The sequence below is a fragment of the Fistularia commersonii genome, chromosome 10, assembly GCF_037954325.1.
Source record: "Fistularia commersonii isolate RoL2024-O1a breed Wild chromosome 10, RoL_Fcom_v1.0, whole genome shotgun sequence".
NCBI classification, from domain to species: domain Eukaryota; kingdom Metazoa; phylum Chordata; class Actinopteri; order Syngnathiformes; family Fistulariidae; genus Fistularia; species Fistularia commersonii.
This window is the reverse complement of record NC_141293.1, coordinates 11,144,048-11,161,069: the sequence shown is the minus strand read 5'-3', so window position 1 is coordinate 11,161,069 and position 17,022 is coordinate 11,144,048. Positions and strand designations below refer to the sequence as shown.

Below are 17,022 nucleotides of genomic sequence, written 5' to 3'. Positions count from 1 at the left end.
ATACCGTATGCCGGTCTTTAAAGGGACTTAAACTCTTTCCATTGATAAACCCGGAGCTTTTTGGCTGCAGGATGAGGAGATCTGAAGTCCAATTCCCAAATGGCGGAAAAGGCAATTTGACTTTTTCCACAAAAAAAAAAAAAAAGAAAAAATTGATTTCACATTCTAGTGTGTAAATTAAAGTGTTTAAAGGGGCCAGCGGGTATTTCTGCAGGGATGAATAGCGCTCCAGTGACAGTTGCTTCATGCGCCATTATATAAGATTGCTGGAAATACATCAAGGTGTGTATCACGCCGGCATGGCTGACGCACATCACTAACACAGACATACATCAAAAGATAGACACAGTCGAGTCTGAACATTGACTCCTTTGACATTTTCCCCTGAGGTGATGTTATGGAAATTTGGCACATCAGCATTTATTCATCTTGGAAATAAACCACTCGGTGCAGCTGTTTAATATCTTTGAACTCAAACTAGTCGGCATCAAACGCTCGCCGATATCACCTCCGCGCACAATGGAAGTTGTTTTATCAAAACAGGTTTCTGGATTTTTTTTTAGGCTTTTATAATTTTTTTTTTGTAAGTGCATGTGTTTTGATGCACACACACCTGGCAGATTCAACCAGTCATTAGCAGCTGGGCACTTCTGGACACATTTCCTCGAGTGGAGGTTGGGTTGTGAAATGTGTTTGGGGCTCCTCGCGGCAGCAGGCCGCAGCTGCGAGGGCGTTCTCATCCACTAGCTCGCGTTCCGACCCATTTTTACATAAAAAAAAAGATTATTAGACGATGAGGGCTGTAAATGCACGGCAGAAACACGTGCCGTTATTCACCACCTCTAAAAGACGGCACATCCCTGTTATTAGTATGAAGATTAGCGTAAACAAAAAGCGTTGCGCAGTAAACACTTTGCATGTTTATTGCCTTCAGCCTGCGCCTCGGAATGGCAATGTCTTGCCATCCTCAGCGAAACACTAGACGGAATTAAACAAAAATAACGCCATTAGCCGCATGCTCAACAGAGACAGAATACAAATGGATTTTAACGTACATTGTTTCCTCGGCAGCGAGGCGAATGTGCGTGGAGCTATAACTTCGCCCAAAGTGAATCTTTAAACAAAGTTGGCTTCTGTTTTGGAGTGATGGCTACAGAATTTCAGGAGATGTCAGGGGGTGAGAAATAAAAATAGGGAAATCTGATCCCTGTATATTTATTAAAGAGTTTTTGCTCTCCAGCCAATGATGAGGAGGCTGCTTTATTGTTTCAGGATAGGAAAAAGAAAAGAACACCTCGTGTGTGTGAGATGTTAAATAGAGTGACCGCCAAAACTGAATGCTTGAAGAGGAGAAAATGGGGAGAAGAGGAAAAATTCAAAAGTGAGCGAAACATCCCGACTTGTCCAAACCAAAACGCCCTTCTTTCCCGGTTTCCTGGTTGGCCGTGGACTCCTTGCATACAACATCCTTCCAGCATGGAGATGCCGCTCCCCTCACCCCGACCCGGGCGTCGACCCTGCAAAGACGCGCCCCAAAATGTTGTGTACTGAGATACCCGAAGCAAACGATGCGCTGCAACCCAGACAGAGCTTCTTCCGACTTTTCCGGCGCATCTTTGTTCGCCTATACAAAAGATTTTAAATAGATCAGAGGAAGTGCCAGGGGAAAAAAAAAAATGATCGCAAGGAGATGCTGGTCGGCATGACGACGGCCAGAGCTTTGTGAATGGAGATGTCGGTGCCAGTGACGTGACTGCGAGACATCGTAAAAGGTCCGAATGCAGATGATTTGTTCTGGACCATCAGCAGCTCCTACATAGTGGCAGGCTTACTGTGGGATATGAAGACGTCAGTGTCGACAGTCTGAGCGATGAAGATGCGGTTCTGCGCCGAGAAGGCGACACACTGAGGCCAACCCTTTCACTTTTATATGCATTTACTGCCGACCATGAACGTACCAAATGGATTTGAACATTTCACAAAGCTCAGAGGCGCTTTCACGGCCTAATTCATAGCAGACGGAGATACATTTCTGACCTTATCAAAATAGGTAATTTATATTTTGTATAACTCTAAAATGAAACTGTGATTTGAAAGAAAATTTTAACCAAGAATTTGATTTTTTTTTTTCTATTAAATCTGTGGCAGTCAACTTGCAGTGACATCGTAAAGTCTCACTTTTATAATTTGATGATTTTATCGTGTCACCGGTGCACATTAAAATGAAATCCGATGATCCGGATCAATTCATTTTCGGTGACAGGGGCTTCTGGCCCGCTGTTGAGAACAGCAGTCCACTGAAACAGTCCACTGAAACATTGATTCGGTTTGTGAACATTTTGGTTTTTGGACGGAGTCAAAGAATGAATTCAATTTATAATCCAAGGTTGTACTGGATAGACAACGAAAGAATGAATGAATGTTTTTGCTTATATCCAAATGTGCACTTTACTCCCTCTGGAGTGGACTTGGTGATGTGGTGATAAACGATATCATACCTTGATTACGAATTTCTGCAGTATAACAGCTTCTACAGCCATTCACTCTCATGCACATGTAATATAAAAGCACATATTTACTCACTCATCATATAGATACATACAACTATTCACTCTCTTTTACATATCTGGGCCATGAAGGCTCTCCATTGAACCTCCTGCATGTCTTTGGACTGTAGAGGGAAACTGGAGAAACCTTTGCAGACACGGGGAGAACATAGAGACTCCACAGGGAATCAAACCAGCGACCCTTCGCTATGTGAAACCACATAGCCACCAACAGCAAAGTCATTTCAGTCCTCTGAGTCTGGCCCTGCCTTTATTTCACTGTGATTGGAAGATAAGATAGCAAAGATACCATTCCGGCCCCTCCATGAACCCATCAGCTGCCTGAGACCGCAGTCCCGTGATCCCACACTCTTCCAACACATCATCAACCTCCGTCCCCTCTCGGTTTGATCGAGGGACCCCTGGCAACACAAATTGCACACTTGGCATTTCCAGCAGACTCTCATTGCCTTGGAGCGACCCGGACACTGTGCGCTCTTTGAATCCACCGTGTATTGATCAGCCTCTCTCTCAAATCCTGCCAGATGAATCCCAATCACTTTGGGAGCCGCAAAAAAAATCGTTGCCCATTGCACTTTTTTATCGGCTCCCTACAGAATGCCTCCGAGATCAGGGATGCAGCCGACGGTGTGTCGCCGGCCTTCACATGCCTTTCCGACTCTTTATTGCGAGCTGTTTTGTGGGTCGGTGCTCGCGGGGAGGGGAGCTGCTCGGCCAAATGTTCCTGCAAACACGCCCTTTTTTGTTGTTTCGAGCATCACGCAGCCTTGGCAAACAAAAGGAGGTTCTTTCATCATCTGATCTGCTTCAATGTCACCATACAAAAGAACTCCGACCTCCGAGCCGGCGACTTTCAGTCCAAGTGGAGATGAAGACGTTCCTTCTTTGATGACGGCATTTAAAGTATAAGAAAACCGTGGAAGAGCAACAGTTTTTGAGGTGAATCAGATTTCTGCAACTGCAGCTTCTCCTCTGTGGAACCCCCTTCCAATCTCCATCCAGCAGGCAGAAATAATCTCTTCTTGTAAGAATTTGTAATTTAATTTGATAATTTTATTTTAAGTTTGGAAATATTTATTTTTGAGAAATGGTTACAGTTAGCGCTAGGCTAACCCCAGTGATGATGCCATAGGCTTACTCTGCTGAGGCATAAGATAAGATAAGAGAAGAAAGACTTTATTGATCCGCCGAAATTCGGTTCACAGCAGTATTACGGGGCAGAAAAATGTGCAAATATTTAAAAAAGAAAGTATGTGAATAAAGGATATGGATGCAAATAAACAAACATTATGCACAATATATACACTAGAATACATAATGTAAAAATGAATCAAAGGAAAATGGTTATAGGGAATGGTGCAGGTACTGGTTATAGAAATAACAGATGCACGGTGCAGAGTAAAAATAAATTTGATGACTCAAATATGAATATAAATATAGATAGTGTATGGATGTGAGTGGTAACTAAAAAGAGCCATCTTGCGCCATCTTGTCAATATGCACTTCTGTGAGGGGATTCTGCCTATACACCCCCTTTATCTCTATCACACTCTTGCTATCCATCTCCCGTGATTTGATTTGGTGATACGTCAGTAATCCCGAGGATGATTCTGGGCAACACTGGCTCACCTGGAGGCTCCTCACCGTCAATGTGGCTGTGGCATCCTTGCCTTCGCAGTGTTTGTCGCCGTGACCGCCTCTCAAAGTTCAGACATTCCTGCATTTCTGGCCGTTCTGATGACAAGTTCAACTTCTACTGTTGGGGGTTCACAGTTTGAGCTGAGGCTTTCTGATGATTAAAAGTTCTTGACTCCTGAACCCAAGGGTGGCAGAGCTTTGTTCCAGTTTAGTTCTCTCTTATTTATGACTGATTTCCTTCTCCTACATTGCCAGTGATTTCTCAACTGTTTCTCTCTTTTTCGGGTGTTTTGGGTTATTCTTGATTAATACTTGAATGTTGGTATGATTTTGGTTTATAATAAATAGTGATATAAAAATCTTCTTCTCCTTTCGGCAATTCCCTTCAGCGGTCGCCACAGTGGATCAACCTTCTCCATCCAACCCTATTCTCTGTATCCTCCTCTCTCACACCAACTACCTTCATATCCTCTTTCCTCACTACATCCATACATCTTCTCTTTGGTCTTCCTCTAGACCTCCTACCTGGCAGCTCCAATTCCAGCATCTGTCTTCCAATATATTCACTATCACTCCCATGTACATTTGTAGATAACCAAACCATCTCAGTCTGACTTCTCTGACCTTCTCCACCAAAACATCCAACATGTGCTGTTTCTCTGATCAACTCATTCTTGATCCCATCCATCCTCGTCACTCCCAAAGAGAACCTCAGCATCTTCATCTCTGGAACCTCTAGCTGTGCCTCCTGTCTTTTTCCAACTGTTTCTAGTTCATACAGCATCTCTGGTCTCACCACTGTCTTGAACACCTTTCCTTGAATTCTGGCTGATAGTCTTCTATCACATAGTACCCCTGACACTTCTCTCCACCCATTCCAACCTGCTTGAACCCGTCTCTTCACTCTTTTCCACACTCTGTTGCTCTGGACTGTTGACCCCAATTACCTGAAATCTTCCAACTTCTTGATCTCCACTCCCTGTAGCCTCACCATTCCACCCGAGTTCCTCTCATTTACACACATATACTCTGTCTTGCTGTGACTAACCTTCATTCCTCTACTTTCCAGACCATACCTCCACCTCTAGATTTTCCTCAACCTGTTCTCTGCTCTCACTACAGGTCACAATGTCATCTGCAAACATCATGGTCACTGAAGTTTCCTGTCTAACCTCATCAGTCAGTCTGTCTGCAAACAAGAAGGGGCTGGGAGCTGATCCCTGATGGAGTTCCACCTCCACCTTGAACTTCTTGGTTACCCCTACAGCATACCGCACCACTGTCTCAAAGCTAGCATACATGTCTTGCACTAGTCTAACATACTTCTCTGCCACTCCAGATTTCCTCATACAATACCAGAGTCCCTCTTTTGGTACCCTGTCATATGCTTTTTCTTGGTCTACAAAATACGATGCAGCTCCCTCTGGCCTTGTCTGTACTTCTCCATTAGCATTTTCAAAGTAAATACTGCATCTGTCGTACTCCATCTAGGCATGAAGTCATACTGCTGTTCACAAATGCTGACTTCTGCTCTCAGTCTAGTTTCCACTACTCTTTCCCATAACTTAATTGTATGGCTCATCAACTTTATCCCTCTATAGTTGCTGCAATTCTATACAACCCCCTTATCCTTAAAAATGAGTACCATCACACCTCGTCTCCATTCTTCAGGCATCTTCTCACAGTCTAAGATCCTGTTGAATGATTGAGTCAGAAACTCTACCGCTCAACCATGCCCCTGTCACCAATAGTCACCTCCTCAACCATTCCCTCTCTTTCATTTTCCTCATTCATCAGCTCTTCAAAGTACTCTTTCCATCTTCCCATCACTCTTCTAGCATCTGTCAATGCATTTCCCTCTCTATCCTTAATCACCTAGACCTGCTGTACATCTTTTCCATCTTTATCTCTTTGTTTTGCCAACTTGTAGAGATCATTCTCTCCCTCCTTGTTGTTCAACAAAGCATACAAGTCATCGATAACCCTTTGTTTTGCTTTTGCTACTTCTATCTTTGCCTTATGCTGTATCTCCCTGTACTCCTCAGTCCCCTCAGTGTCCCACTTCTTCTTTGCTAAGCACTTTCTCTGTATATGCTCCTTTTATTTCCTCATTCCACCACCAAGTCTCCTTATCTACTTTCCTTCCACTATGATACACTAAGTACTCTCCTACCTGTCTCCCTGAAAACATTAACTGTTGTTGTCCAATCATCTGGAAGCTCTCCCTGACCACCCAGAGCCTTTCTCAACTCCTCCCTGAAAACCATACAAAAGTCCTCTCTTTTCAGCTTCCACCACTTTGTCCTCTGCTCTGCCTTTGTCCCCTTGATCTACCTTGTCACCAAAGTCATCCTACAAACCACCATCCTATGCTGTCTTGCTACATTCTCACCTACAATTACTTTGCTATCACCTATCTCTTTCAGGTTACCTTGTCTATACAAGATGTAGTCTACCTGCGTGCTCCTACCTCGGCTCTTATAAGTTACCCTATCTTCCTGTCTTTCCTGGAAAAAAGTGTTCACTACAGCCATTTCCATCCTTTTTCAAAATCTACCACCATCTGTCCCTCTGCATTCCTATCCTGTATACCAAATCTGCCCATCACGCCGTCATCCCCTCCACTGCCTTCACCAACATGCCCATTGAAGTCTGCACCAATTACCACTCTCTCATCTCCGGGGATCTTCTGCATCAATTCATCTAACTCATTCCAGAACTTCTCCTTCTCCTCTAACTCACATCCCACCTGCAGGGAATAGCTACTAACAACACTGAGCATCACACCTTCAATTTCCAGTTTCAGACTCATAAGTCTATCTGACATTCTTTTCATCACCAGAATGTTCCTAACAAACTCCTTCTTCAAGATAACCCCTACTACATTTCTCTTCCTGTCAGTACCATGATAGTACAACATAAAGCCTGCTCCTAAGCTTCTAGCCTTACTACCTTTCCACCGGGTCTCCTGGACACACAGTATATCCGCCTTCCTTCTTTGCATCATGTCGACCAACTGTCTACCTTTTCCTGTCATAGTTCCAGTATTCAAAGTTCCTACTCTTAGTCCCAGACTCGTGCCTTTCCTGTTCTCTTTCTGCTTCCAAACACGCCTTCCTCCTTCTTTGACCTACAGTTGCCTAGTTTCCATTGGTACCCTGTAGGTCATTGGTACCAATGTTGGTAAGATTATTCGGTTTGATTCGCATGTTTGCTTTTGGCAAAAGTTTTACGCCGGATGCCCTTTCAGACGCAACCCTCTACATTTTTCCAGGCTTGGGACTGGCTCAGGGAGACACTGGCCCATGCTGCCCTGAGGCTGCATTAAATAGTGATGTAACAATAACATATAATATGATATATCATACATGGTAATAGGTGAATGTGACATTTTATGGATTTTCCAAGTTGTGTCATTTTACGGCGGGGATTCGTTTGAATGTTCTTGGGTTTATTTTTAGTTTAGGAAAGTCACCCCAAATGACTGTGTGTGAATACCCTGTAAAGCCATGGGAGAGTGCATGTGCATGCGTACGTGTGTGTGTGTGCGTGTGTGTGTGTGTTTGTGTGTGTGTGTGTGTGTGTGTTTGTGTGTGTGTGTGTGTGTGTGTGTATATGTGTGTGAGTCCTGACAAGGAGTGGTGCTGCGTGGCGGCCTGTTTGCAGTGCAGTAGCTTTTCCCCGTTTAGCTCACACAAAAGGCTTGTTTTCCGTTTCTTACACTCGCGTAGGTGGACGTGGCGAAGCCAGCAATATGTTTTCTTGTTACCAAGCAGGTTGAGCGCATGTACCTGCAGACAAGTGGCGTTTGTGAGTTTCTGAAAATGAGCCCTCATGTTGGCTCCTCGCATCCAGGAGGGGGGAATCGAAATAGTTGATCGTCCTGAACATTTAGCTGCAACAACACCAAATTCAAGGATAAATGAAAGTCGACTCGATCTACAGAACCGCCCAGGAGGACACCGCTGAGGTGAAAGTGCTGCATAACACACACACACACACACACACGTGTGTGTGCTTCAACCAACAGCTGATCAGTACTGATCAGAGCGTTGATCCCAGGCGATCAATCCCTAATCGAGGAGTTGCGTAATGCGGCCGGCTGATCTTCCCTAGGTATTTCTGCAGGGTTGCTTCTCAAGGACGCGGCAAAGCATGGGCTTAGCAGTTAATAGGCACCCCTTCAAATCTTCCCCTCCCTCCCCCATGCCCTTCGGCGGCCGTCGGAGAGGTAATGATGATTCACAGATGACATCGCAATAACTGGAGAGCAGGAAACGAGAGCGGCAGAGATGCGATGGTGTGGGTGGCGGAGAGCGCGCCGTTGGCAGGTGGCGGGATTTAAAAGGTTAAAAAAAAATAAAAACACCAGCTCTCCGGTTGTACACTGCAAACTGATTCTGTGTAGAGGTAGCGGGAGAAAATATGAAATCCATTTCTTTCGGAATTGATCGGCGCATTCCTTACTCTGCGGATAAAGGTTAGGGGGAAAATAAAAATGGGTATCTGGAGCCATGAGGCCTCGTTTGGCAAGAGGCCCGGCCAGGTGGCGGAGTGCCTATTCACCCGTCCCCCGTCCCCTCGCAAAGCACGCGTCTTGGTGGCGGCGCCCTCCAAACCTTCTCCTCCAACTCTTCGTGGGGGTCTGGCTGTCGCTGAGTGTCCCGTCATTTGCTCCCCTGCCCTGTCAGCTCCAACATCCCATTATCTGGCCGTCTGAAACATAGGGTCTGACACCAGCCGGTGTCGGCACAGCGGCAGCTCGCAGCTGGCAACACTTGCTAGGATGGTTTGTTTGGGCTGGAGGTGGTAGTTGCTTGGTTTCTGGTCTCATGAAGAAAGCGCTTTCACTAAATGCTCACTCTTAGACACATCTCTGTACAGATTGACAGGTGGCCACGGTTATTTTTGTGTGAAAAGGACAACTGTTTACGCATAAATGTCACAAAACAGGAATTGCTGAGAAACCTTTGGCTTCACGGCAGTATTGAATATCACTCCGGGTGGGAGGGGGTAATTAATTTGCAGGATTTGCATAGGTTGTTTTGGAAGGACACCTTTCCCATCTGGTGTACAGGAAATGTACCATATTAGGATCCAAAGTTTTCCATCGTTCATTCATTCATTCAGTCATTATCTATGCCGCTTATCCTGCAGACAGGGTCACCGGGGAGGACAAGAGATTCAGGGTTTCCACCCGGGACCGGTCGCCAGGCGATCAGAGGCCCAAATAAGGACACATACAACCATTCAGTCACTCATTCAAACATCATAAAAACACACAACAATTGATCTATTCATTCACAAGTCATATACAGACATACAACATTCCCTCTCTCATTCACAGCTCATATAGAGACAACAATTCACTCTCATTCGCATGTCTTGGCAATTTAGGGTTGAATGTAAACCCCTGTGTCGGAATCAAACCAGGGATGTTCTCGCGTCGCGGCAGAAGCAGAACCGTTACACGACCCAAAAGTTTATAAAATCACAGGACTCACAAGAGAAGATTCAGTCTACGCCCTCCGGATTAGTTCCTCTATGTCTCGAGGCGCAGACTTTGACTTACAAGAAACCGGTTGTGCTCTAAAAGACACTCATGACTCCCTTTTTAGCTTCTTTTTCCAAAAAAAGAAAGGTTGTTTAATTACAGCCATCTGGATGCCTTCAAGAACTCAAGATTTGAACCCCCAGCTTCATGGCTAATGCTCACGGGACGGGCCAGCTTCCTGCCTCCTTTGCATATCAATAACCGGGGTCGGGGGTTTGTGCATGTACCGGAATGTGTTGAGCTATCAAATTAAATATTGTTTTGGTTTTGTTTTTTTGTTTTTTTGTGGGCGCCTTGCCCGCATGTCACACTTGAAATGTGCCAGGGGGAAGGAGGAGGAGGAGGAGGAGCGCACAAGAGACAGTTGCAGAAGCTCACGTAGCAACGCGAATGAGAGGAGGACAGAAAAAGAGGAAAAGAATACAACCACAGTACATTGGGCTTAGCTTCGCATCTTTAATGGTAACCATGGAAATAATTATAGAGCAGACAGATTGTGAGCAACGGAGTAAGGGAGTCATGAAGGCGTTGAGGAAGACAACGGGAGGGGAGGAAGAGAAGCGCCCAGGGTTAGCGTTGCTGAGGTGTTGACCGGGATCCCTAAAATCTTGTCTGTTTCATTTTTGGAAAATGTGTGTATTTGCGTGTGTGTGAGGATGAGCACGGGTCCTTCTCCGGCCTGACACGGACTCGACCAAACAAATTGGTCCTCTGGGTCAGACTGTTGCCCGCGTGATGGCCCCTGCCGTGTCCAGTGGAGGCCACGGAAATGCTGTTATACGATGTTTTTTTTTTTAAATAAATACATTTTAAAAAGCTGCTTTAAACCCACAGTTGTCATGGAAACAGATCTTTGCAACTCTTGAAGTGGTGATTACTTCTCAATGCTCAGAGCAGCCCAATCGGTGATGTCCATTCGAACTGAAATTATAGACATATATATCTATAGCCATGCATATATATATGTATCTAGATATATAGATAGATAGATATGTATATATGTACGTGCATATATTATACTTACATAACATGCCAACTACATCCTGCAGAATTCATCATTTGGTTACTTTGCAAAAGTCTGAACTCGGTGATGAATGTTTCTGCCGCACAAACTAATTGAAAAAACTTATTCCACTTTTGACTAGTCATGATTTGCCATCTTTTTCTTTTCCTTTTTTTTTTGCAGCCGTGATTGTGTAACCGCCGCCGTGCACTGCAAGCGGTACACTGAGCTTTGTGGATATACAGTTTTTTTTTTTCGTTTTTTTTTTTATGTGTGTGTGACTAATAATATGCTTGCATGCCTCCCACTCATTTGCCCCTGGCTTGAAACTTCCCACTGTGCATGTGTGTGTGTGTGTGTGTGTGTGTGTGTGTGTGTGTGTGTGTGTGTGTTTATTGAAGGTGAGAGAAAAGTAACAGGCTGAGGCTGAAGGATGAGAGGGGGGGGAAAATAGACCGAAAAGTAATGAGAGGGTCTTTTAGGGTTTATTATCAACCCCCTTCTGAGAGAGCGAATTGTGTGTGTGTGTGTGTGTGTGTGTGTGTGTGTGTGTGTGTGTGTGTGTGTGTGTGTGTGTGTGTGTGTGTGTGTGTCAGGGAAAGGGAAAGGGAGTTAGAAAGCATTTATTTGTGCGTGCGTAAAAGGGAGGCAGTGTTTCAGTGTATGTGTGTGTTTAAGAGAAAGCGTAAGAGTGGTGTGTGTGTGTGTGTGTGTGTGTGTGTATGTGTGTGAGAGCGAGAGAGCGAGAGACAGAGCGAGAGCGAGAGAGGAGGCGCTCTTCCTCTCCTCTCCTCCTCTCCACCTGTGCATCTCCATCGCTCGTCGCTCGGATTATGCGAGGATGACTTCTTGTTCTGCTGAAAGAGGAAGAAGGACGAGGGACTAAACTGTCATTAACGCCTCGTTGTTTTTTTCTTCTCTCCGTCCTTTTGTGTGCGTGTGCGTGCGCGCCCGCGTGAGCGTGCACGTCTCCGGGCACCCGGTCTCCTCCGCCTCCGCGCCACCGTTCGCGTCTTTTTATTTTCCCCTACCGGAGCGCATCCATCCCTCCCCCCCAACCTGGTCCCGATTTTTGCTTTATTCCTCTCCGTCCCGCGTCCACGGGAAAACCCGGAGCGCGTCCACGTCTCCTACCCCTCCGCGGCTGCCGTGGACGCCGTCTCCACGATGCCCACTCCTACGCCGGCTGCCCCGCGGGCGCAGGCTTCTCCGGGACGGGCAAGGCGCATGTAAGGCGCCGGAGAGAGGCGCGCGTCTTTTCCGTCCTCTGCCGTTTCCACACGCGTGCACGCACATACACTCTCACGCCCCTGTTTTTCTCACGCACACGCACGCATACGAAGGAGGGACCCATCCGTCGCGCACGCCATGGCCACGGAGGCGCACGCCGGCGCGCCGTTGCGCACCGCGGACGCAGCGCCGCCCGCCCGCCGGCGCGCTCACCCGGCTCTCGGCTGAAACCGCGATCCGCGTCCGCGTCGAGGCTCCACACCCGCACCCACCCACGAAACCCACTACCGCTCCCACGCCCCACCTGACGAGCCGGTTCCCCCTCCACTCCGAGGAACCACCGCGGGACCGTTCCCCGTGCAAAAGATGAGAGAGATTCGCCGCAGCGGATCTTCCGTCGGTTACCGGATTTGCGCGTGCACGGAGGAGCGCACCGGGGAGCTCGGCCGGCAGAAGCGGTCGGCCGGACCGCCCGCGGAACAGACACCGGTGCCGCTGGAGCCGCTGGAGCCGCTGGAGCCGCTGGAGCACAGGGGGAGGCGGCGGGGGGAGCAGGAACGGAGCCTCCGGGGGAATTTCTAACATTCACCCACCCGTGTTTTTTTTTTTTAATCTTTTTATTTATTATTCATTTTTTTCCGCACTAATTAGTCCGAGGATGTCACGGAGCGCACGGCGGCCCACTTAGAAACTGCTACGCAATTCAGTTTGGCACTTTGGGGTTACCAGTGAAAGGTAAACTCAGCACTTTTGGGGGGTGCTGAGCATCTGCAGCCACTTCCGGTTTGTGATAGTTTGTGTTTGTAGTCCAAACGTACCGGATGTAATCCCCTAACAGTTACTCATATAATCTTAGTAGAGGGACTTGGCGTGTCTGTGGTGCTAAGTAGTCACGTAATGTCCATCATATTGCACTTGATTGTATTTGTAGTCTTCGGGTAGATCTTAAAAATAAGGCTATTTATTCAGAGTATACGATTTTAAATGTGCCATTTAGAGTTTTTCTGTGAAATATTGACTTGGATGAAGTAATTGTTATTTTATAAACATATATATCCTTAGTAGTTGCTCACCCTGTCTCCAGGTGCCTTGGTAATAGAGGTCGGCGATTTATCATTTATTCATATTTTATCTTTGAAATATTTAAGGTCAAATCCTCTTTCATGCGTTTGCGAACGTGGTCGCCGTCGCGACGGTTTTGCTGCTCAGCCTCACGCGCTCATCCTTAGCCACCGTCCACGTTTTTTTTTTTTGTTTTGCCCGTCACCACCACCCCCAGGGCAGATTTCAGCATTGACTGTTTGAGCCAAAAATCTTCTGGAAATACATCTCAGCCTTAAACACCGCTGGAGGATGGCCACCTGCTTCTTACATGCGCACGTGTCATGACTCTTGTTGGTAGATACATCAACACAGTGAGTTATAGATACAGACGCTGATACCACCTTGTACTTTTTGGAGTATTGATTCAGAACAAATGTCAAGGCTCAGCGGAATGTATCGCAAGCGCCAAGACTCACTGGAATAAGTTGGCGAACGCATCTGGATCCAAAGCACAACAGGTCTCCCCCCTCCCCCGATCTAGGTAGGATTTGTTTATTTCTCGCTCCGACACGTTGGTCTTCATCTACCGAGTGTGTAATTGTGTCCTGAGAGACTGGGGTTTGGTGGGCAGGAGCGTGGAAATAGGCCGAATCGAGCGGCACCGGCATGTCTTGGTCTTAATGCCACCGATAATAGGGATTGTCGCAGGCCCTAAGAGTCCAAGTTGGGCTTTTGTTTGTTCTGCTGATACTGAAAATTGGGATGCGAAAGCGAGTCAAGGTTGAGAAACCGCGGAAACAGTGGAACCGGGACAAATGTATGCTGTTTGTGAACAATTCTGCAACTTCAAACCGCCACATCAGGTCATTACAGGTCATTCTCCCCAAAATCTGTCTCTATCTCTGATCCCCGATGTTTGCTTTCTGCCTAATCGGACTTGATGTGAAAGTCAGTTTGGAAGAGAGACAGTTTCCTCCCAACCTGATATGTTTGTAACAACTGAATAGCTGGTTAGCGCTTACGCCTCACGGCAAGAAGATCCCTGTTCGGATTCTGGTAGGATACCTTTGCTTTCTGGAGTTTCCTGTTGGTTCTCCAGTGTCCTCCAGTCCAAACACATGAACTTTAGCCTTTGGTGATCAAAAATGGATTACATGTCTCGATATTATGTGTGAATGTGAGTGAATTCTTTTCTAAATCTTCCTGTCGTGGCAACCGGATTTGAAGACGTTTCAACCCTCATTTTTCAACCCAGATTTCGACAAGAATTTAAAATGACCTGGATGACTGAGAACGTCCACAAGCATGACGGAATAAATGTTTGCGGCTCTGTGATTGAGTGGCCGCTGGTCCAGGGTGGCCCCGCCTCTCGCCCAATGACAGCCGGTCCTGACTGCAGGATAAGCGGTATAGATAAGGAATGAATAATTGTAATAGACCCTGGAATCTTAATATTAGTTTATATTTCACCAAACAAAATAATAATTATATGATTTTTTGGTTGTATGTTTCTATAAGCACATGCCTCACCCAATGACAGCTGGGATAGGCTCCAGCACCCCACGACCCTGACAGCAGGATAAGTGACTTGATAATGAAAGAGTGAATAATGAATGAATGTGTAATTTCTCCTCATCCTACTTTATCCATCCCTGCACGGCGTTAAGAGAAAAATCCCCCCTGAACTCTGACTCTTTAGCTCATTTGGTAGAGGCAGAAGGTTGTTGGTTTGATGCCGAAATGTCATCAGGCAAGAAACCGAACCCTGAGTCGTTCCCGGTAGCAAGGTTTGCAGTGAGTGTGTCTGTGGATTGCGGAATACAATCTAGTATAATTAAACTAGATAAAGCACCGACAGGCGTTAATATTTCCCGCACCCATCTCTCTCAGAGGTCAGAGGTCATTGTTCGATCTGGTGGGGGGAAACGTTGATGTCCTCGTGCACGTTTGAAGACACAAACAGCATTGTGACCGTCATGTGTGGAATATCAGCCCATTGGCTCGGACCAGGCTTCATCTCCGCAGCTCTGAATAATATCAAATTCCACGTGTGAAGCGCAAGCCGAATCCAAAATTAGACCTTTCATTTCTTTGAGTTAAAGCCGCAGCGAGAGAGGAACAGATGCCCACCCAACCTACCAACGAAGCAGGTAGCTGATCGACAGCTGCAATTGAAATTACACGAAATCGCGCAATATTGATAATATTAAGATCCTGGCATTGTTCCTCTTAAACTCACAAAATTGACTTCAAACCAAACATCAGTTGATGCACGTCTTAACCAACCATGAGAGCGAGCTCAAAATATTCCCAGCACAAAGCGAAGGCGGGAAGTACATAGCCGGAGTACCGTTCCTCTGCCAGGCAGCTCTGAGGATACAAAGCCTTGTCCAGGTTTTTTTCCCAGTCAACTTGGCTCGTCCTGCTCATGTAGAGCTGAGAAACTTGTGATCAGCAATCAAATCAAATCACGGTTGGACAGCGAGCCGGAGATTCTCTACAGTTCTTCCTTTTTTTTTTCAGTTCCCAGTTACAGTAATTAATGTTTGGAGTTGTTTACCATTAGAGTACTACACCGAACCGGAATATTCGACACTGATCAACATCTGAGTGCTAGTCTTGTTTTCGTTGTGGTGGCGGACAAACAGGTTACAGGCAATTGTGTGACAGAAACAATTGAAGGCTCATTTATGCTCAACGTTAAATACAAATATGGATGGCGCCTCCCGTCCGTCCTCTGTGTGTATAACCTTAAGCGGCGATGCATTCAATGTCCCAGCAGACCACCGCCAGCTCTTTTCTATCGTCCTCCATTGTCAGCATACTTCTTCATGGCTGAAATAGAAGGCAGAAGTGAACTTTGAACTCTGCACTGTCCTCTAGTGGACATCTTGCTGATCAACCACTCACTCATTCATCTATACCGCTTACCCTGCAGTCCAGTTCACTGGGGAACTAGAGCCTATTTCAGCCATCATTGTCCGAGAGGCGGGGTTCAGCAGCCGGCCAAATCCAGGGCCCTATAACGAGACCAACAATCATTCCCCCTCTCATTCACACGTCATATCGCGACCTAAAATTGTTTCGTTTGGTGAAATATACTCATAGGTGACCGGCGCTCGCACATGTAAGATCCAAATTCAAGGCTTTCATTCATTCATTCATTCATTCATTCATTCATTCTCTGGATGGGCTGTCCTGGAGTAGGGGTCTAAGAGGGACTCGAACCTATCCCAGCTGTCATTGGGCAAAGGCAGGGTTCACCGGTCAATCCCAGGGTAACATATAGAGACATAAAAACCACTCACCCTTTTATTCACACATCATATAGAGACATATAACAGTACAACAGAAAATTATAAATTAGTTGTATTTTGTAAATTTATGTTGTGAAAAATAGGAATTTTATTTAGTGAAATATGATCTGAGGTTAAAGATACTTGCAAATCCCCACGGGAGCTTCAGATTCCAGGCTTGATTTCTTTCATGAATTCATTCACTAGCTATACTGCTCATCCTGCTCTGACGGTCGTGAGGGATCTGGAGGGTTTTCCAGCTGTCATTGGGTAAGAGGCAGGGTTCACCCTGGACCGCTCACCAATCGATCACCAGTTTTACCAACTTGACTTTGACTAATAACTTGCCTCATTTGCTGATCTAAACGGCGAAAAAGCCTGAATTTTCATTGGGAAATTCGGTGACCCAAGGAGGCGTCCCGTGACAAGGTCTGCAGTTTGTCGTCTCGGTGGATACAAGACAGGATCCGGCGCTGCGACAGCAGAAGTGAAAAAGTATTGGAAGCTATTTTGACCTCTAATCTTGGCGGGATGAGAACTGACAACAGGAGTCCGAAGTTCCAAGTCCACTGTTGCGACTACCAAATCTCCTCCCCACAGATTAGTCTTGCAGGGCGACCACAAATCACACGGTGGGCATGGTGCGACTGCCGTAGAGGATCACTTCCATCGGAATCCGGTATCGACCGC

At 46.2% G+C, this 17,022-nt stretch overlaps 1 protein-coding gene across 23 annotated transcripts in view; it reads left to right on the top strand.

Annotated features, from left to right (window-relative positions):
* The window catches only part of syngap1b (synaptic Ras GTPase activating protein 1b), a 154,978-nt gene that overhangs the window by 70,428 nt on the left and 67,528 nt on the right, over nt 1–17,022 (top strand). For 2 of the 23 annotated variants that reach the window (XM_086153748.1, XM_086153746.1), the window contains exon 1: nt 11,777–13,577. The exons of the other annotated variants lie outside the window; for them this stretch is intronic. The gene's annotated coding sequence lies outside the window, so the exon portion shown is untranslated. Of the gene's footprint in view, nt 1–11,776; nt 13,578–17,022 lie in introns of those variants that run through there. 23 annotated transcript variants of the gene reach the window in all.